Source organism: Fukomys damarensis, unplaced genomic scaffold (genome assembly GCF_012274545.1).
Source record: "Fukomys damarensis isolate Sample0158 unplaced genomic scaffold, DMR_v1.0_HiC HiC_scaffold_37, whole genome shotgun sequence".
NCBI classification, from domain to species: Eukaryota; Metazoa; Chordata; class Mammalia; order Rodentia; family Bathyergidae; genus Fukomys; species Fukomys damarensis.
The window spans coordinates 62972091-62995549 of NW_022900949.1; the positions used below are offsets into that span (position 1 = coordinate 62972091).

The window sequence follows — 23459 nt, forward strand, 5'->3', positions numbered from 1 at the left end:
ATTTAGCTCAATAGTGCTGTACCTGCCTAGCCAGAACAATGTGCCGAGTTTAATCCCCAGCATCAGAGTAAGAAAAAGAAAAAGGAAAAAAAGAAGAAAAGGGGGGAAAAAAGCATATATACTTTCTGACATACTCAATAAATTAAAAATAAATTATTTGTTATCTCTTCCTCTTGAATTATTCCCTTCACAAGGATGTAGTGAACTTCTTTGTCTCTTTCAATCAGTTTAAGTTTGAAACTTACTTTGTCTGTGAATAAAATTGCTACCCCTGCTTTTTTTTTGCGGGGAGGGGGCTCCTGTTACATGAAGAAGCTTTCTGTCCTTTCACTTTCAGTCTATGGGCTTCTTTTTACACTAGATGTGTCTTGCATACAACATATTATTGGATCTTGCTTCTTAATCCATTCTGCTGGTCTATTTCTCTTGATTGGTGAATTGAAGCTATTAATATTGATGGGTTATAACAGATATGTACTAACTTATTATCATTTTTTTTCACCTTCTCCTTTTTAGTTTCTTGGCTTGCCTATTTGTTTTGCTCTGTTGAGACTCATTGTGTTGTTACCTTCATTGTCTTTTTCTAGGATATTGTTTAGAATTCGTTGTAGTGCTGGTTTGGTATTCATAAAGTTTCTCAGGTGTTCTTTATCCTGGAAATATCTTACTTCCCCACCCATTTTAAAAGAAAGTTTTGCAGGATACATCAGTCTAGGTTGGAGGTTGTTTTCTTTTAGTACTTGAAGTATCTCATTCCAGGCTCTCCTTAACCTAAGGGTTTGTATTGAAAAATGTGCTGTAATTCTGACAGGCTTTCCTTTGCATGTAATTTGTTTCTTGTCTCTTACTGCTTATAGTATTTTGTTCTTCTGTTGGGTTTCTGGAATCTTATTATATGTCTAGGTGTAGATTTTTTTTGATCATGGCTTTCTTTTAGTACTTGAAGTATCTCATTCCAGGCTCTCCTTAACCTAAGGGTTTGTATTGAAAAATGTGCTGTAATTCTGACAGGCTTTCCTTTGCATGTAATTTGTTTCTTGTCTCTTACTGCTTATAGTATTTTGTTCTTCTGTTGGGTTTCTGGAATCTTATTATATGTCTAGGTGTAGATTTTTTTTGATCATGGCTAGTTGGAGTCCTACATGCCTCACTTATCTGTATGTCAAATTCTTCCCCTCTATTTGGAAAGTTTTCTATAATTAATTCTGTGAACAGCTTTTTTAAGTCATTTACATTTTCTCCTATTACTTCTTGAATTCCTATCAATCTTATGTAATTCTTCTTAGTATCGTCTAAGAGTTGTTGTATCAATTTCTCATGATCTCCTACTGTTTTTAAGAGGGCTCTCTTTTCACGGTCACTGACTGCAATTATATCTTCTATATCTGAGATTCTATCTTTGGACTCTTTTATTCTTTTGTGAACACTCTCAATGGAGTTTTTAATCTCCTGGATATCTGTTTGAATCTGTCCTATGGATTCCATTTCTTTCTTGTATTTTGGCATTTATTATTTCCAATATGCTGAGCATTCATAGCTTCTATCATGGTCCTGAGCTCATCTATTTTCCTCTCAGTTTCTGTTCTAGAGTCACAAATTATAACTTTCATTTTGCTTGTCATCTCTATGATTATCTGGGAAATTACTTTGGTTTTATATTTCTCTAGAGCCTGATTGATCAGTTTTGTTACTTCCTGTGCTTTGAGTTCAAGGTGACCTGATGATTCACTATCAGACTTTTCATCCTCATTTGCTGCACTATTTGCCATTGGTGAACTGGAAGTCTGTCCCTACATCTTGCTTAAGCATTTTCTCATTTTTACTATTGTTGTTGGGTTATCCTTAGTTTTTAACCTTTAGATTATTACTTAAATCTTCCTGATATAGTTGGGCTGCAGCCCATGGGTCTCTAATGACTCACAGACATTCTCGTTTTCATCATACTGAAGAAAACAGCTCATTGAATCAATCACAATCCTTTATCCTAATTGATACAATCATCACGACAATATAATGAAGCACAATTTGCAAATTGACCACTTATGGTAGTCATCAATCTATCACCTTCAAACCATGTAAATTTAATTAAGATCAAGAAGTAATCCAAAATATGCTTACAGTAAATAAACTTTTCAATAAGGGTATTTACCATTTACAATGTGGGCTTAAAACAAAGTTAAAACAAGAGGAGTAGATAAGTATAAGAATTGGAGGTTTCATATGAAGCCAAAAGACATAGAATGACCAGACAATCATCAGGAAATTGTTAAATTCAAAAAGAACAAACAAAATAGAAATATAGTAACCCTTGAGTGAGATAGAATAACATAAGAAAAGAACATAAAGAAAAGAGAAAAAAATAATAAAAGAAGAAATCTGAATTAGGACAAGAGCAGAAACAGAGAGATGAGGGATACTATAGTGGAGTAAGAGACTGAGTTAGAGAAAGAAAACAAAAAGAAAAAAAATTGCAGAGTAGGATGAAAAAAGAAAGAAACAAACATGAGTTTAAAGGGCCTCTTTCAGACTGTATCACTGCTATCATAATATTCAGTATGTGCTACCATGTGCAGAGCCGAGTCTAGCTGCAGAACCCCACAAAGCAGACTGAGCTCGGGCTGCGAGGCCCAGACTGAGTTCCCCGAACTCCTGAAGGGCTGAACTCCACTCAGCTCTACTGTAAGTTCCCCCACCACTTCTTTAAAGATGTTCAAAGTTGAAAGTGCCAGAAAATACTCTTTATGACCACCTGTGCCTCTACAGAGTAGGTCCAAAGCCTGGTACAATCAGGAGGTCTAAAAGGGCAAGGGGGAAGGTTTGGGGGATTCGGGGGTGCCCCGGGTTACCTTTCTAGCGCTGAAGATGGCAGCAGTGACGCCAGCAGGGGAGGGTGCAGCAGAGAAGACCCTCCGGCGCTGAAGATGGCGGACGCAGCCTGCAGGAGAGGTGTAATTGCTTCTTTAAAATTTGCTGAGCTTCATGACCTATAAAGTTCTGTCTTTAACCAAATTGGAGAAGGATTTTCCCATCATGTTTACAGTCTTACCTCTCCTCTGGGGCTCTAATAACACAAGCATTAGACCTTTTGATATTATTTCTCATGTACTTTATGCTCCATTCATCTTTTTCATTTTTGTTTCCCTCCTCGTCAGATTAACTAATTTTATTGGTTTGTCTTTAAGCTTGCTCCATTCTGCTAAATGCCTCTAGTAACACTTTTTATAATTTCAGATGCTGTATTAATCAATTCTAGAATTTACATTTGGTTGTTTTCTATGGTTTCTATTACGTTGAAGAGATTTCTTATCTATCATTCCTACCTCAGTGTAATTACAGTAACTAGTTTAAAATCATGATCTGTCATTCTCTCTAGTCATTCCAAAACTTTACTTTCTCTATATACCTGCCAAATGTATCTCCCCAAAGAGTATCAGGGAAGTAAGAGAAATTTGCTTTAATTATGTTTCTTCATTGCTCAAAATCCTTCAAGTGTCCCTTTGTATGAGAGATGATGTTTAAACTCAAAACTCTGGTATGCAAGGCCATTCTGTGTCCAAGCTGCATTTTCAACTTCATACCCAGCTGCTATGCTGTGCCCAGTGTGTTCCAACCACTTTGGTTGACATCTGGTTTGTTCACTGCTCCCTCAAAATATCTGTTATTTCTCCTCTTCCTTTCTCTCCATCAAGAATGTTTTCTACTTATCCAATTCCCACTTTTCTCATTGAAATTCCAGGTTGTCATGCAGCCTACTCGGATCCAGTCATTTTGTCAGTGCTCTTCCCTGTTGCCTGTACCAACGTGGCACAGTAGCCACATGGCCTTGAGACTTCTTCCTGCTGTTTTAGGGTGTCTTTCTCCTTCAATGCACACCAACCCCTTCTGCCTGCTCTTTGTGCATCTCCTCTTCATCCACCGAAGATGCTTCCTCTCACACACACCTTCGGCTTCCTGAAGTAGCACTCACCAGGGTCATTCCATCTCCGTACCAACAGGGTTCCTTTAAAGCTAATGCCATCACCAGGAAACTAAAAAGCAAAGGTTTGGCTTTATTTTCTAGAAATTTCTATTTAAATACAGAGAAAGCTTTCAGTAGACAGGCATAGTGGAGAACAGTATTGACTGACACAAGCATAACTTTCCTCCTTTCCCTCAGTCCATGAAAAAATCTGAGGCAGGATGGAGGATTGGAGTAATAGTTTGATTAGAACTTCAAAGCCACTGGGCACTACCTGCCCTGCATCCAAGGAGGCAGCTGGGGGGCAGGAGGCAAGGCTAAGGGAAATGTCTGGCTTTCAGGGGCCTCTTTGAGTCATGCACACCAGGGTGAGGATTGCATTGTAAAACTGGGACACTTTTGAGAGTACTATTAATAGTTACATAGAGACAACAGTAAAAACTGGCAGTGTTCCCTGCAAACCAGAATATATCATCATCCTACAAATACCTCCAGCATGAAGCAAGCCAGCATCCAAAACATTTCTGTGGTAGTGATCCCTGCCATCAAAAGCCATGCAGTAGTGGCTGAGGAAGCCAGTGGCCAGGCAAACTGATGTGAGCCCTAGAAGCTCATCGATGGGGTGTCTCATGTCAAGGAAACGGGTGAGCAGTTCTGAAGTGTGGCCCTATGAGGAACAGGGTGACCTAAGGTCTTCCCATGGTCAGGGTAATGAAGTGTAAGACTTCGTGAAACTTGGACTACTCTTCAGAGGAGGGAGATGAAACAGACCAAGTTTACATACAAATTAAACTATTCTGAGTTAGCAAAATTTATGTTCAGCTTGCAGTGGGAATGAAGGTTTGGGAGCTGGACACAAGAATGAGTGGTGTTTTTAGATTCTTGACTATAGTAACTAAAGTTCTACATTATTTCAACCTTCATCTTAAGACTATCTCCGTTATTCGCTTCCACGTTCCCTGCATATCTCTAACCCTATTAGAACCTCGGATGCTACACGCCACTCTCAGATAAGTGAACCGCACACTTCTGCACACAGGCAGGGGCTCCTGTTTGGCTGTGATGAGCAGAGCCCAGAGGAAGGTCGTCAGGATGCCCATCCCAGCAGCAGTGAGTTTGTGTCAAAGCCTTTTTCACACAGACCACCGTCTCCAGTCAAAATGACGACAGTAGGGTATGGTGGCACAGGCCTATAAACCCAGCACCCTAGGAGATTTAGAAAGGAGAATCAGAAGTGAAAGACAAGCCTGGGCAATTCAATTACTTAGTGTGATCCCATTTCAAAATTTAAGGTAAAAAAACCCAAAACATAATGTTGGGGATATAGCTCAGTATAAATGTCCTAGGTTCAATCCCCATTAATGAAGAAAAACTATTATTATCACAAATACCCATGTAGTAATTCATCTCCATCATTTAAACATACGTTCTCATTTCATTCTCCATTTTTAGATGAAAGGAGACCCAGAGAACATTCAGCCAGATGCTGTGTTTCTGTGCATATATTCCTTCCTTCACCCCCAAATGCCAATTCAGGGGCCACCATTCAGAGCTGTGCCAAAGGGTCTTTGCCCACACAAACAGTAGGATTCTCTTTAGCCCTGAGGGAACTGTACACTCACTCGCTTACAGGTGAAATAGGAAGAAAAGGGCTAGAGGTGTAGGGAAAGTGGGAAGGGTAGGGGAAAGGTAATAAGGGAAAAGAAAAAATATGAGAAAATGAAAAGATGGAAATAAAGTGTTTGCAAATGGAGAGGAGAGGAGGGGGTGAAGGGAGGGCAGGAACAAGGGGAAAAAATGAGAACCAAGACCTGTCATGTAAAGGTACAAGATCCCAATAATGAATGTAATTGTACGGTATACCTAAAATGAACCAATAAACTCAATAAAAGAAAAAAAATGAGAAAGAAAAGACAAGCTACAGAACAGAATAAAAATTTGCAAAGGACATACATGATTAAATAACTTTTAAAACTCAAGAACAGAAAATAAACATCTTGATTAAAAAATATATTTCCTAAATGGAAACTTTCCCTAAAAAAAAAAATAAAAAAACTCTGTCTAAAAACTTTGCCTTTTCTATACAGATGGAAATAAACACGTGAAGCTCTTCAGCTGCCTGCCTGCCTGAGATCACCCGGCCGGTGCGCGACCTCCCGGACTGCGTGACACAGACCCAGGAAGGACCCAAAGACCCCGGAGGGGGTCTCTTCAGCTGCCTGCCTGCCTGACATCACCCGGCGGGTGCGTGACCTCCCAGACTGCGCGACACAGACCCAGGAAGGACCCAAAGACCCCCGAAGGGGTCTCTTCAGCTGCCTGCCTGCCTGACATCACCCGGCGGGAGCGCAACCTCCCGGACTGCATGACAACAGACCCAGTAAGGACCCAAAGACCCCGAAGGGGGTCTCTTCAGCTGCCTGCCTGCCTGAGATCACCTAGCGGGTGCGCGACCTCCCGGACTGCGCGACACAGACCCAGTAAGGACTCAAAGACCCCGGAGGGGGTCTCTTCAGCTGCCTGCCTGCCTGAGATCACCCGGCCGGTGCATGACCTCCCGGACTGCATGACACAGACCCAGGAAGGACCCAAAGACCCCGGAGGGTGTCTCTTCAGCTGCCTGCCTGCCTCAGATCATCTGGCAGGTGCGCGACCTCCCGGACTGTGAGACAACAGACCCAGTAAGGAAGGTAGCCACGCGGGTGCCCTTGAAACACCCCCACGACCTTCTCCCCCTGCACGTTCTCAAACCTCCTGATTGGGCCAGTCCTTAGACCAACTCTGTAGAGGCATATGTTCTCATGAAGGGTAGTTTTCTGAGCTCCCAACTTTGAACATCTTTAAAGAAAGGGCAGGGGAAACCTGTCATAGAACTGAGTGGAGTTCAACCCTGAGGGTAGGGAAACTCAAGTTAGGCCTTGTAGACTGTGTTCGGTCTCAGTCGTGGGGAACTGCCATTGGCTAGCTGAGACCAGGGGATTCGGTTCTGCATATGGCTGTACATGTGGTATAATATGAGAACAGAGACAGTCTGAAAGAGGCCCTTCAAATTTTTTTTTTCTCTCTCTCTTTTTTCTTTTCCTCATTCCACCCGAAAAATTTCTTTCTTTTTTCTGTCCTCTTTCTCCAATTCAGTATCTTGCTCCACCATATTGTCCCTCATCTCCCTTTTTATTCTGGCTCCTGCCCTAACTCAGACTTCTTATTTTATTATTTTTTGTTTGTAGGAGGGGTTTCTCTTTATGTTCTTTTCTCCACTCATTTTACCTCACTCATGGCTCTGGACCTTCAAGGGAAGGCAAGCGCCTATTGTTGTTAAGGGGATATGTTCTTGTCCTTATTCCTGCACTCTCTCTATCCCCCCTGAAGCTAATAGCTTTGTAAAGATAGTAAGGTAATTCTACAACCTCTGGATTCACTTCAAACCTGCTCTAAATCTTTCACTTATCTAATCCTCTCGTTCTAAGTCTAACCCCCCATCCTAAATGGTAAAGATGCTATATTGAAAAGCATATTCACTGCAAACATACTATGGGCTGCTTCTTGAAATTAATTTAATTCACATGAGTTAAAAGTGATACATTAATGACTACCACAAGTGGTCAGTTGGCAAGAAGTGCCTGATCCTATTGGGCTGCTGAATGTATCAATTGGGATAAAGGGTTTTGATTGATTTAAAGAGTTGTTTTCTCTGATATTATGAAAATGAGGATGTCTATGAGTCATTAGAAACTCAAAAGCTAAAACGCAACTATATTAGGAAGATTTAAGTAATACCCAGAAATTAAAGAAGGACAACCCAACAATAAAAATAAAAATGAGAAAACACTTAAGCAAGACAAAAAAACAGATTTCCAGTTCACCAATGGCAAATAGTAGGACAAATGAAAATGAAAAGTCTGATAGTGAACCAACAGGACTCCCTGGACTCATAGCACAGGAGGTAACAAAACAGAACAATCAGGCTGTAGAAAAATTCAAATCAGAAATAATTTCCCAGTTAACCAGAGAGATGATGAGCAAAATGGTAGTCATGATTCGAGACTCTAGAGCAGAAACTGACAAAAAAATAGATGAGCTCAAGACTATGATAGAAGCCATGAAGACTCAGCATAAGAAAGAAATGGAAACAATGAATGCCCAACAGAGGAAAGAAATGGAATCCATAAAACAGATTCAAACAGATATCCAGGAGATTAAAAACTCTATTGAAAGTGTACGCAACAGAATAAAAGATTGCGAAGATAGAATTTCAGATATAGAAGATAGGATAGCAGTCAGTGACCGTGAAAAAAGAGGTCTATTAAAAACAGTAAGGGATCATGAGAAATCAATCCAACAACTCCTAGACGATACAAAGAAAAATAACATAAGACTGATAGGAATTCATGAAAAAACAGGAGAAAACACAAATGATATAAAAAAGCTCTTCACAGAATTAATGACAGAAAACTTCCCAAACAGAAGGGAAGAATTAGACATACAGATAAGTGAGGCATATAGAACCCCAACTAGCCACGATCAAAAAAAATCTACACCTAGACATATAATAATCAAGATTCCAGAAATCCAACAGAAAAACAAAATACTACAAGCAGTAAGAGAAAAGAAACAAATCACATGCAAAGGGAAGCCCATTAGAATCACAGCAGACTTTTCAACACAAACCCTTAGGTCAAGGAGAGCCTGGAGTGAGGTATTCCAAGTCCTAAAAGAAAAGAATCTCCAACCTAGACTTTTGTATCCTGCAAAACTCTCTTTCAAAATAGATGGGGAAATAAAATACTTCCACGACAAAGAGCACCTGAGAAATTTCATGAACACCAAACCAGCACTGCAAGGAATTCTAAACAATATCCTAGAAAAGGACAACGAAATTCACAATAACATGAGGCCCAACAGACCAAATCAAATAGGCAAGGCAAGAAACTAAAAGGAGATGGGAGAAAAAGTAAAAAGAGTCAACAAATGGACAAAAACATGACAAGAATAAGTCAAAATATATCAGTTGTAACCATCAATGTTAATGGCCTCAATTCACCAATCAAGAGAAACAGATTGGCAGAATGGATTAAGAAGCAAAATCCAACAATATGTTGTATACAAGAAACACACCTAGTGCAAAAGGAAGTCCATAGACTGAAAGTGAAAGGATGGAAAACAATTCTCCATGCGTCAGGAGTCCAGAAAAAAGCAGGGGTAGCAATCTTATTCTCAGATAAAGTAAATTTCAAACCAAAACTCATTAAGAGAGACAAAGAAGGACACTACATCCTTGTAAAGGGAACAATTCAAGAGGAAGAGCTGACAATCATAAACATATATGCACCAAATATAAATGCCCCCAACTATATAAAACAAATATTAAGTAACATGAAAAACCAAATAAGCACTAATACAATTGTAGTGGGGGATTTAAATACCCCACTATCACAAATTGACAGATCTACTAGGCAGAAAATCAACAATGAAATAATAGAACTGAACCAAGCTTTGGAACACATGGACTTAATAGATGTTTATAGAGTATTCCACCCCCAAAAACCAGAATATACATTCTTTTCGGCTGCACATGGATCATTCTCCAAAATAGACCACATACTGGCTCACAAAACAGGTCTAAATAAATGCAAAAAAATTGAAGTCATCCCCTGTTTATTATCAGATCATAGTGCAATCAAACTAGACATCAATAGCACAAGAAACTATAGAAACTTCACAAGCACATGGAAACTGAACAACACTCTCCTAAACAATCAATGGATTACAGAGGAAATTAAAGAAGAAATTAGACAGTTTTTACAAATAAATGAGAATGCCAATACAACATACAGGAATCTTTGGGACACAATGAAAGCAGTTCTACGTGGAAAATTCATAACATTGAATGCCCACACTAGGAAAACAGAGCGGGCTCAAATAAACAACTTAACGATGAAACTTAGACTCCTAGAAAAACAAGAGCAAGAAAAACCCAAAGCTCGAACAAGAGAGGAAATTATAAAGATCCGAGCAGAAATCAATGCAATTGAAATTAAGAAAACGATACAAAAAATAAATGAAACAAAGAGCTGGTTTTTTGAAAGAATAAATAAAATTGACAAACCCTTAGCTAATCTTATCAAAAAAAGGAAAGAAAAGGCTCAGATCCATGCAATTAGGAATGAAAAAGGCGAAGTCACAACAGATCCGAAAGAAATCCAGAGGATCATGAACACCTACTTTGAGAACCTGTACTCTAATAAAATGGAAAACACAGAAGAAATGGACAGATTTCTAGATACTTATGAATTACCAAAGTTGAACGAAGAAGATAAAAACATTTTAAACACCCCAATCACAATCAGTGAAATTGAAAATGTAATTAAAAACTTACCAACAAAGAAAAGCCCAGGCCCTGATGGATTCACTGCTGAATTTTACAAGACATTTAGAGAAGAACTACTACCATTACTCTTCAAACTTTTCAATGAAATTGAAAGAGAAGCTATACTTCCAAATTCATTCCTGGAAGCAAGTATCACTCTGATTCCCAAACCAGAGAAAGATACAACCAAAAAGGAGAACTACAGACCAATCTCCTTAATGAATATAGATGCAAAAATCCTTAATAAGATACTAGCAAACAGAATACAGAGGATTATTAAGAAGATCATCCATCATGACCAAGTCGGATTTATTCCAGAGATGCAAGGGTGGTTCAACATACGAAAGTCAGTGAATGTAATACATTATATTAACAAAGTCAAGGACAAAAACCATATGATCCTCTCAATAGATGCAGAAAAAGCATTTGATAAAATTCAACACCCATTCATGATAAAAACCCTGCAAAAAATTGGAATAGATGGTCTATACCTCAATTTAATAAAGGCTATTTATGAAAAACCATCAGCCAACATCATATTGAATGGCCAAAAACTGAAAACCTTCATGTTAAAATCAGGAACAAGACAAGGATGCCCACTATCGCCACTTCTCTTCAATATAGTTCTGGAAACATTAGCCACAGCAATTAGACAAGAGAAAGAAATTAAAGCAATAAAGATAGGAAAGGAAGAAGTTAAACTATCATTATTTGCTGATGATATGATACTCTACATTGAAGATCCAAAAAACTCCACCAAAAAACTTCTAGACTTAATTGACAGATTCAGTAAAGTATCTGGATACAAGGTGAATACCCAAAAATCAATAGCCTTTCTATACACAAATAACAGACAGACAGAAAGAGAAATAAGGGAAAAAATTCCTTTTACAATAGCATCCAAAAAAATGAAGTATCTAGGAATCAATCTAACAAAAGAAACAAAAGATCTCTACACTGAAAACTACAGCACTCTGAAAAAAGAAATCGAAGAGGATATAAAAAAATGGAAAGATATCCCCTGCTCCTGGGTAGGAAGAATCAACATAGTGAAAATGGCCATACTACCGAAACTGCTATATACATTCAATGCAATGCCAATTGAAATTCCAACACTATATTTCACAGAACTAGAAAAAAGAATCCAAAAATTCATTTGGAACCACAAGAGACCTAGAATAGCAAAAGCCATTATAGGCAACAGTCACATGGCACCAGGTGTAACAATTCCCAATTTGAAACTATACTACAAAGCCACTGTGATAAAATCAGCATGGTACTGGCAAAGAAATAGGCCTGAGGATCAATGGAACAGACTGGAAGACACAAAAACAAATGCAGATGTACTCAGCTACCTCATCTTCGACAAAGGAGCTCACCATCCTCAGTGGAGGAAAGATAGCCTCTTTAATAAATGGTGTTGGAAAAACTGGATATCAACCTGTCACAGATTAAAATTAGACCCTTATCTTTCGCCATGCACTAAATTAAAATCCAAATGGATTAAAGATCTAAATATTAAAACAGAAACATTAAACTTGCTGGAAAGTAAGTTAGGCAGAACTCTGGAAGACATTGGTATAGGAAAAGACTTTATGAACAAATCCTCAGTAGCACGGGAACTAGCAGAAAGAATCAACAACTGGGATCTCATCTTACTAAAAAGCTTCTGTACTTCAAAAGAAACCATTAGCAGAACTAAGAGACAATCTACAATGTGGGAAAAAATTTTTACCAGCTGTACCTCAGACAAAGGACTATTATCAAGGATATATAAAGAACTCAAAACAATCAGTCCCCCCAAATATAAAGACCCGATCCAAAAATGGGCATCCGAAATGAACAGACATTTCTCATACAAAGAAGTGAAAGCAGCAAGAAAATATATGAAAAAATGTTCCACATCACTGGTCATTCGAGAGATGCAGATGAAAACAACACTGAGATTCCACCTCACCCCACAAAGAATGGCTGCTATCAAGAAATCACACAATAACAAATGTTGGCGGGGTTGTGGGGAGAAAGGAACCCTCCTCCATTGTTGGTGGGAGTGCAGACTAGTGCAACCACTATGGAAATCAATATGGAGATACCTCAAAGAGCTTGGACTGGAGGTTCCATTTGACCCAGCCATCCCTCTGCTGGGTATCTTTCCAAGAGAACTAAAAGAATCATATCACAGAGAAGTATGTGCACCCATGTTTATAGCAGCACAGTTTGTAATAGCTAAATCTTGGAAACAGCCTATTTGCCCATCCATTGGAAACTGGATAAAGAAGTTGTGGTTTTTCTATAAAATGGAATATTACTCAGCCATAAAGAATGAGAAAATAGATTCATTCATAGGAAAATGGATACATATTGAAGATATACTCCTAAGTGAAATAAATAAGTCACACATGTGTAAATACTGAATAGTTTCCCTGGTGTAAATAATCTGCAACAATGCATAAGATTCTAATAAGATTACTAACATTGAGAAATGGGAGAAAAGGAGCTAAAGGTGTAGGGAAGGTGGGATGGGTAGGGGAAGAACAAAAAGGGAAAAGAAAAAAATGTGAGAGAATGAAAAGATGAAAATAAAGTGTTTGTAGATGGGGAGGTGAGGAGGGGGTGAAGGGAGGGCAGAGGTAAGGGGAAAAAATGAGAATCAAGACTTGTCATGTAGAGGTACAAGATCCCAACAATGAATGTAACTGCAGTGTATCCCTAAAATGTACCAATAAACTCAATTAAAGCTGAAAAAGAAAAAGAAATAAACGTGAAAAGAATGACTCCAAACTTCACATCATATGCAATTAAAACCGGATGTAGTGTTCGCTCCAAAACTCCTGTTGAAGCATAATCTCATGTTATACAGTGTTCTCTACAGTTTTCTGATGAAAACAGAAAACCTAAAAAGCACAATGTTTGTCTATTTAAGACTTCTGAATTTCTGTACGTTGTATAAATTAGGGAGTTTTTTCTACACGGATAGCCATGGTATTATTTAATGAATTCAATTTCCTAGATTTAATCACAAAGTTCCCATTAATACATTGATCTGTTTTTATACTGGTTTCCCTAGGTTTTTGTTTTTTCCTTTGCTGCTATAATTTTTCACTGCCCAAATGAAATACATGTATATATTCATTTATATGTGCATGTGTACCTCTATCAACATTGCAAAATATCTGTACCTTTCCTTATTACTTGCTAATTCTTAGGAGCTCTATCTTCATACAGGGAAATTGTAAATTTTTAATTTTTCCAATTTTCTTTAAACTATAGTTGATAGTAACTTGCATACCTGAGTCTATATATTGACAGCTATATGTACATTTCACTTTTAATCCTCTAAGCCATGAATGATGATGGGGGTTGTGAAAGGGTAATTGCCCAAGAGGCTTTGTACCCTCCAAAACAATTTTTTAAAAGAAAAACCTCACTATGATGGTCTTAAGAAGTCAGACATTTGGAGAAGTGACTAAACATGTGAGAAATGAATTTCTGCTCTTTATCAGACAAAATTTCTTTTGCTCTCATTTAGTGATAGAGAGGTCATCTCTACCCACAGCAACATGCTCTGCAATTTTGGTTACCTACAGTCAGTAAGACTCCTGCTATGTCCTCAAAAGGTCAGTAGTAGCCTACAGCTATGTTTCAATACCTATGTCATTCACCATGCTTTCTCCCGTCAAATAGATACTGTCTCATCTCACAGCACCACAGGACAGGTGAGCACAGTACAGTCAGATATTTTGAGAGAGGCCACATTCATATAGCAATTTTTATAACACGTTGTTACAGTTGTTCCATCTTATAATTGGTTGTAATTATCTCCTATGGTGTCTAATGTATAAATTAAACTTTATCAGAGGTATATGCATATAGGAAAAAAAACATAGTATATAAAGTGTTCAGTACCTATCCAAATTTTCCAATGAACTCTGGGATCTTGGAACATATCCCTGGGGTTAGGAAGGACTACTGTGTTAATTAAAAGCACACTGGCTCTTTGGTTCACTAATGTCTTGGATTTTTTTTTAACTACCTGCCTGGGGCAAGGCTGGTGTCTTCTTTCCTATTAATTCACTAACTGTAAATTACTTTTCATCATCCGTATTACCTTTTAAGTATGTGTCACCATGTAAGAAGTCATTATATTCCTATAGTATTTCTGCTGCATTAATATGCTATCCATTTTTATTTTTATTAGCACATGATTGCAGTACACAATGATTTATTCTGCACATTTTTAAAACATTTTCAATAAAAATACCATTCATCTTGATAGGTTTTAGAATATTACTATTTATAAAGCATGAAGCAATCTTCTCTAAAAATATTTAAGTGTTAGGTAAGCAAGGAAAACACATCAAAGCCATCAATGTACGCTAAAGTATATATCATTTTGCTACCACTGCTTTTTCAAAAAAATCAAGAACTAATACTCCTAGATGAGCCTTTAAGATCCTGTTCCAGAAATCTAGAGGTAATTGTCTGCTTCTTTTCTATTTTCTCTCCTTTGAAGGAGAAGAATTAAACATGATCCTTAAAAGGAAATGTGGGGGTAATTTTTTTCTTCCATTTATTCTTTCTTTTTCTTTCTCTAAGATCATCAAGTCCTGAGGAGCCAGGAGCCAGGAGCCAGGAGACAGGAGCAATGACACTGTGATTTTATAAAGAACACTTGGGATATCAGGTCAACAATAAGCCTTGCCTAACCAGTGCCCTTTATTGCTATATAATTTGCTCAAAGTTCATTTTTTTAAAAAGCTCTATTTAAAAATTTTTTAAAGACCACTTATTAGTAGACTTAAAGAACATTTCCATATCATGACAACATTTCCTGATCATGTTTTGGAGGTCCAGTATCTATGCCTACTCTTTCTGTGTTAGTTTTGATATTGTGATGATTTCTATTCAGTTCCTGTTTATATTCATTGCCTTGGCTCCAATCCTCAGGCCAATTCCAGTTCAATCATTCACAGTACAAGTAATGCATCAAAGCTGTGTGATTCAATATGAATTGTAAGATTCCTTCAGGCTTACACTGAACAAAACAAATAACAGCCCCAATTTCTTTTGCATTATTCCCATCCTACCTATGCTGACACTGCCCTGCTATATAGTAGGGGAAAATAGGTGACTCCACTTCTCATTCCTAACAAAGAGAAATATCATTTTGTATAATATGTAGACCTTACTAAACACTTTAAAGATGACTTTCACTGACATTTTCTAATAGGGTGATCACATTGCCTTGAAGGGAACTTCATTAATAAAATCCACAAGTATTTTGAATGAGAAAATAAGTAGCAATAGTAAAATAATGCATTTTTAAAGAAGTGATGTCCACTGAGAAGGTAGCCTGAAAGAGCACTTAAATCTGGAGAGAAAGAAGGAGTTTAATGGACTTAATGCAGAGGTAGGCAGAGCAAGGCTCCGCCAGACAAGAGCACGTGGCCTGGGAAAATCATTTCTCCTTTTCCTGTTCCATTAACAAGAAAGAAAATTCAGAATAGAGTGTTTTTAATGAGGATTACAGATGTTCAGTATAGAGCACCTGAGATGTAGCAGTGATGAATAAAACAGTTTGTTAATTGTGATTACAAATGTAGAATCACCCAGGCTTATTGAGTCAAGATCTGCATTTTGATAAGGCCCTTTGCAGCTTGGAGTTAGAAAACATTAGTCTACACATACCAAGAGGCTGTGGGTGAACAGGGAGACAGATGTTCAATTTTTTAGAAATACAAAAGAAATGTACCTGTACAGGTTTAATAGTTTTCCCAAGTTGGCCCACCACTGTATAATTCCTATATCCATGCTCTTTCCTTATTATTGCATATTTTTATTGTCTGAAAAGTAAGCACTCTTCAAGTTTGGGCTGGATGCCCATTAATGAATACATATATAAGGTTTTCTTGACAAATAATGGTTACCAGGATCAATACAGGTTTCCCAGATGCCTTGAGTGGGGAGATAAGGAAAAAAAGATGGAGATAAAGCTCAAACCAGCTCAAGTATATCGGTATCATGGGTCAGAAACAACGGTGTCTAAAGAGAAGTAGGCATTAAGGGAGTGCTTTAAAAGTGAGAAAACCCTAAGCAACTTTGGCTACTGAAAAGAAGGAGCCATGGTGAGAGACAGGCTGAAGATTCTAGAGAGAAAGGATGACAGGTAGAACAAGGTCGTCAGGTAGATTGGGTCTTGGATCCAGAGCACAAGAAGATGGGTTTCTGGAAGAGGTTGGACATGTCTGCAAGTATAATGGAGAGAAGATGAGGAAGGAAGGGGCAGAAGGTTGAGGGGATTTAATCATAGAGGAGGAAAGCTGAAGGAGTTCCTTTCTAGTAGCCTCCATTCTTTCTAAAGAGTAGGAATGAAGAGGTCACTTCCAGGAGGCACTGGAAATGCCCTGTGTTTGAAGAAAGTGGATGTGCTCAGTCAGGTACCAACAGGAAATAGGTGGCACACCCAGAAAGTTTTGAGAGAAGTAAGGAGATACACAGGGATGTGGGCGGGCCACAGAAAAGACACAGGTGGATAACTGATCTGCAGGAGAAAGAGAAATAACTAGCACGTGGAGCATGTTGGAAAATGGCAACTGTCTCTGCAGTGGATTAAAATGGATGAGAGAGCTGCTTAGGAATAAGGCCTGCCTATGGCTGGAGGCCAAGAATTGAAAGTGAGACCAAGAGGAATAAAAGACTTGTCTGTAGAGCCAAACTATTAAGCACTACAGAAGGCAAGGAAAGGGACCTATATCATACTTACTGAATGATATAGACCCTGAGCAATTACTATATGTCATGCTCTGTGGGGTTCACATACATTCCCTTGATCTTTAAACCACTTTGAAAAGTGATACCATTTGCAGATATTACTGACATTTTCCAGGTGAAAGCACCAAAGAGTACAGGTTTTCAACAACTTGTCAGAGATAACTTAATGGCTGAACTTTATGGCACACCTTGATCTCTTCGCCCTCAAGACTCCCTACCTGTTTTAAAACTCTCTATTGCAAAGATAGAATGAAAATCGGAAGCACTGTAAGATAGCTTTAATTTGAAAAGTATCCCAACTAGACATCATCTGGAATATACTGGAAGCTGGCCTTTTGGGCAATCTCTCCATCATTGTTGTGGCCTTTGAAGAAAAATCTTGGCACACAGAATAAACAGTGAAATGTGTTAGAACTCCAAGCTTCCAAATAGCTTCTTCCATTAGCGCAATGGAATAAGAATAAAGAAAACAAAAGACTCGTTCACTGTCAAAATAAAATGTAGCTGATTTCTACCAAAGCAGTTATTCCTGGAATGTCTAATTATTAAATCAGAGGCTGTTATTGAAAAGCCAAGCATTTCATTCTCTTTGCTTCTGCAAGAAGCCCTTTGGAAACTCAATTCAGCAACAGAGGCAAAAAAACTCTTGTCTTCCTGAGATCTATGCAAAATTCAATTTCATTTGTAAGAAAATCCTGCCATCTCCTTGCCAAGAGCTGTATAGCATTGCACAGAAAATAGCCAAACAGCCACAGTGTCATCTTGGGGCCCCAGACTTTCCTGGGCCTTATGGGCCTTCCTTAGCTTAGCACTAAAGGGAGGTCAAGGACCAAAGTCTAAAAGTGGGCATGCTGTTCCTCAGATTCCACTAACTCAATAGCATCCTAAATGTCGCTGTTTCTAATATTACTAATAGAGGCTAATATTCATTAAGCACTAACCATGTGCTATGCATTATGTTAAGTACCTAGCAGGCAGCTTCCTATTTAAATACCACAACTCTATAAAATAGGTAGCCCTATTGTTTACATTTTATGAATGAAGAAACTGAGGCTTGAAAATCTTGAATAATTTGCATGAGAAAAAGCATCAACTTTGTGCTTTCCAGTGAACCAGAGTGATTCATTTCCTTTTCCTTCAGGAAAGCAAGGGAAGAGAGGGAAAAGAAGGGAATAGAGTCCACTAAGAAAATGTATCGGAACCCTCACATCCACTTTTTCACACACACATTTCTTTCCTGGGAGAACACAATGTTGTATGACTTGAATATATATGATTTTATTTGTCAATTATACTATTTTTTAAACCCTAAAAATTAAAAATAAATTTAAATATATCAAAAGAAATTATTTGACCTGTTGTCAACCTTTGAGTCTCTACCACTATAGGATCACTATAGGGATTCACTTCTGATTGATTCAAAGTCCAGAGCACCTTAGGACCCTTAAGGATATGACCCCACAGTCTAGCACATGTGCATAATGGGACACACTTATACAAGCACGACTTTAGCATAAATTACTGTGCATGCATTACATGGTTATGTAAGGACATAATGATGTAAGGCTGTGTAGTGGCCTACGTAAGAGTTGAGGTGTTAAGACATTTGCTCTTGGTCTCATTGCTGAAGTTCGCTCCCTGTACTTTCTTTACTCTGGGGACCTCACCTGTGAAATTGCCCTGTTAGCCCCCTGATCCTGACACACCCTTACCACAAACTCTTTAAAATATAAACTCTCAAAGCAATTCCCCCGTGTCCTTTGAAGAGCCACTTCCTCAAATAAACATTCATTAGATTTCATTTTTGAGAAATTAATTTTCAAAAGTTTTAGAACAATATCATTTCAAAGAATATATAAATGAATTGAAATTCATACCCACTCCTGTGACACTCAGCCCTAGTAAGAATTAAGTAGCCCCAGCACTGCAGAGTTACCTCTGTGACCTTCAAGCCATGTATACACAGATACCTTGTGGGTCACATGAGTCACAGGCACACACACATACACACACACACACACACACCATTACACAGACAGGGCAATGACCAGCAGGTCAGATCAATCTGGGAGGCATTTACAGAGACACACTGACAAGTTGATGGCTGAGTTAGTATCGCTCTGTGCATGCAGTACTGCAGTGAGGAGATTTAGAACTGCATTGCTCTTGAGCTGGGCATTTTTTTTTTTATTGAGTTTATTGGTACATTTAGGGATACAGTACAGTTACATTCATTGTTGGGATCATGTACCTTTACATGGCAAGTCTTGATTCTCATTTTTTTCCCCTTACCTCTGCCCTCCCTTCACCCCCTCCTCCCCTCCCCATCTACAAACACTTTATTTTCATCTTTTCATTCTCTCACATTTTTTTCTTTTCCCTTTTTGTTCTTCCCCTACGTATCACACCTTCCCTACACCTTTAGCTCCTTTCCTCTCATTTCTAAATGTCAGTAATCTTATTAGAATCTTATGCATTGTTGCAGAATATTCACACCAGGGAAACTATTTGGTATTTACACATGTGGGACTTATTTATTTCACTTAGGAGTATATCTTCAATATGTATCCATTTTCCTATGAATGAATCTATTCTCTTGCTCTTTATGGCTGAGTAATATTCCATTTTATAGAAAAACCACAACTTCTTTATCCAGTTTCCAACGGATGGGCAAATAGGTTGTTTCCAAGATTTAGCTATTACAAACTGTGCCGCTATAAACATGGGTGCACATACTTCTCTGTGATATGATTCTTTTAGTTCTCTTGGAAAGATACCCAACAGAGGGATGGCTGGGTCAAATGGAACCTCCAGTCCAAGCTCTTTGAGGTATCTCCATATTGATTTCCATAGTGGTTGCACCAGTCTGCACTCCCACCAACAATGGAGGAGGGTTCCTTTCTCCCCACAACCCCGCCAACATTTGTTATTGTGTGATTTCTTGATAGCAGCCATTCTTTGTGGGGTGAGGTGGAATCTCAGTGTTGTTTTCATCTGCATCTCTCGAATGACCAGTGATGTGGAACATTTTTTCATATATTTTCTTGCTGCTTTTACTTCTTTGTATGAGAAATGTCTGTTCATTTCGGATGCCCATTTTTGGATCGGGTCTTTATATTTGGGGGGACTGATTGTTTTGAGTTCTTTATATATCCTTGATAATAGTCCTTTGTCTGAGGTACATTTTACCAATACAGTACTTCAGAGTATGAGAACAGGATTACAAAGAATATAACAAAGGGTTACAGAGAATATAACATTGTTGACTCACATGACAGTCTCACACAAGTTCATCAGTTCTCAAAATATTTCCCCAAGCAGAAGCATCAACATTATCTAGAAATTTCTAGGAATTAAAATTCTGTTGAAGTTTGTCAGAATCACAAGGGAATTGCAACATAATGGTAGCAGGCCTGAGCCCAAGAAATCATCAGAAGTTATAGAGACCTGAATTTGGGAAGGTTGAATTAGGTGGACTTTAAGTAGTGTATAGGAAGAAGCCAACAAAGATCTCTGGTAAAAACTTTAAAACGAAGGATCTGCAGCTAAATTAGGGCTACTATGGTAGCTCTCTCCCCTCCTGAAAACTACCCCCTCATACAGACTGCTGTAATTTTTTAAAAATTATTTCATGCTCCTTCCACAGAAGGTAGGGTTTAATTTCCCTCCCCTGGATTGATGTTAGGGATTTGTTCCTAATTGTTTGAATGTAGCAAAAGAGATATTTACTCTCTGCTGAGATAGTTAAGAAAAGGCACTACAGCTCCTTCCTGGCTTTCTCAATCTCTGAGGGACAAAAGTTAGAATTCCAGCTACTCTGCCTCCATAATAATGGGAAGATCACATACAAATAGAGACAGCTGGGCATGGAGCCCCCTTTGCTCCACACCCAGCTGTCTGAGTCGCCTAAGCATTAATTACCAGACATGCGAGTGGGGAACATTCAGATAATTCCATGCCTCCACCTTCAGTTTCCAGAACTGACATCAAATGGACCAGAGACAAGTTGCCTAACCAAGCTCTGGCCAAGTTACAGACTCACGAGTACAATATTATTGCTGTTTTTAAGCCATTAAGTTGTGAAGTAATTTGTCACACACAGAATTTCATAACTAAAAGTCCAAACCAAAAGAGGTGAATGATATTTATAGAAAAGTAGGACACAATTGACAAATGGTAGCACTTAGGAGGATGGTTTCCATCATCTACAAATGACATAATTTTGTCTCCTTTATCCTAGTGAAGATATGGACGAGTTTAAGATTTTTCCTTTCCAGAAATACAAAGAATCCAGTAAAATAAGAGAAGTATTTATTGCCATGGGAGTTGCCCATGACATTTAAATGTTTTATTTTAAATGAGATTTTTCACATCTAGGTCAAAATTACTGTAAAGTCCATTCAGCAATTTTTTTTTCAAGGACTTCTCGTTTGCTGTTATATATTATTAGATTTTGCAGATGTTATTTTGTGGTTTATTTGTGGCTATTCATGGTGATGTTATCTACTTGTCCCTCTTAGAAAATCCATTGATATTACATGGCTGGTGGATATTCTTCCGTTTCCCCGGGGTATTTTCTATGCTTTCTAAAATCACCACGCGATATTATGTAATTACTGTGGTTTGGTTTTGTTTTTTGCAGTACTAGGGATTTAAGCCAGGGCCTCAATGAGTGCTAGGCAAATGCTCTATGACTGACTGACATCCCAGTCCTTTTTATTTTGAGATAGATTCTTGCTAAATTCCCCAGGCTGACTCCACTAGCTGCCAATGACCCTAGATCCTCAACTGTGGCAAAACAGTGGCCTCAGTACCTGGAGCAAAATGTAGGGTGCAAGGATTCAGAGGCCTGGGCTAGTTGCCATCATCGGGTCTAACACAGCCTGAGCTGAGTACCACAGTGAATGCAGAATTCGCCACTGTCACCAGGGTTATGTCGTGGTAAAGGCTATAAAGCTGCACAATTCTGGAAGATGCCATAGACTGTAACGGAATGGAGCCCCTACAGCTGTAGAGTGAGTGACACAGCCATAGATATCTGAATATTTTAGCCACCTGTCTCCAGTCTGGCAGAAAGCATCTTGGGAAGAAGGAATAAAACTAGTAAACAATATATATGGGTCAGAAAATCGTGAATTACTCTCAGCTTTAAAACAGGATTCTTCTTCCAGATGGCATCACATTTTTTTTTTTTATTTTTGGGGTGGCATCACACTTTAAAATGTTAAAACAGAACTTTGATTCTGAAAAAAACTTATAATTCTTTTTCTTTTTACCATTCTTGTGTATGGCCAGAACTCTACAAGGTTACTTACAAACTGAAAAAGATAAGCAGTGAAATAGAAGGAAGATCTAGAACCATGTTTCTAACATCTAAGATTTGTGTCTGGCCTTCAGCAGGTTGCTTAACCTCTGATTGGCTCTCTGGTAATAAACCAGAAAGGATAGCAATTATTTGTGCCCCAGGGACTTGTGAGGATTAACCAAAAACTGAGATAGTGACACCCTCCATGTGCATTGTAAAAAATAAACCACAATACAAAGGCTGATCAATTTAATAAATAGTTCATGTTGCTTGATAACTTGCTAAAGATTTGAGATGCCAAAGGCATCTCCCTTCAAAAAGATACTTATTTTTAAAGTTTTGGAAATCCCTTCACTTGAATAATTTTGAGTGTGGTTGTTTATACTTTATATTATTCTATACTTACAGATCATAAAGCTTTTCTTACTGAGAAGATAAGACCGAACAGTCTCATAACTGGGATATTGAAAGAAAAGAGCACTTTATGGGAGCTCTATCAAAGTTTACCCAATAGATAATTGCCTGCCCTCAGCCTAAGAATACTTTTCTTCATATTACAGAAGCAAATATGTGAACATTTTGAAATTTTTAAAAAGAAGGAAATACCCTTATAATGCCATCTTCCCCAAGGAACCTCTACTGGCATATCTTTGTAGTCTTTTCTTTGTTATATTATATAGTTATAGTATATTATATATTATTGAGATTATACCATACAATCAAACTTCTTTTTGCTACTAGAAAGCAGTCATTTAAAGCCCTAGAAATATTATTAAATTATGTAATATTTCTACAAATGAATGTTCTATCACTTATGATCTATTCTCTCACCACTGTTTTAATCTTTATTTTGTATCTGTGCATTTTTTAAAACTTCCTACTCCCTAGAAATAAAATCATAAAATTAAATGATTTGAATTTTCTCAAAGGCCATGGTTTCCATTTGATTCCCAAAGAGGATTATATCAATTTGCACACCTTTCAGTAATATTAAAAGGCACCTAACCAGCACTGAATATTCTCATTTTTAATGTATTTATTCTTTTAATTTACATATT

At 38.0% G+C, this 23459-nt stretch overlaps 1 long non-coding RNA gene across 1 annotated transcript in view; it reads right to left on the reverse strand.

Moving 5' to 3' along the window:
• The window catches only part of LOC104871079, a 79200-nt gene that overhangs the window by 7156 nt on the left and 48585 nt on the right, over positions 1-23459 (reverse strand). Inside the window, exon 2 of the long non-coding RNA XR_782728.2 lies at positions 2847-2935. This is a non-coding gene — a long non-coding RNA (uncharacterized LOC104871079). The remainder of the gene's footprint in view (positions 1-2846; positions 2936-23459) is intronic.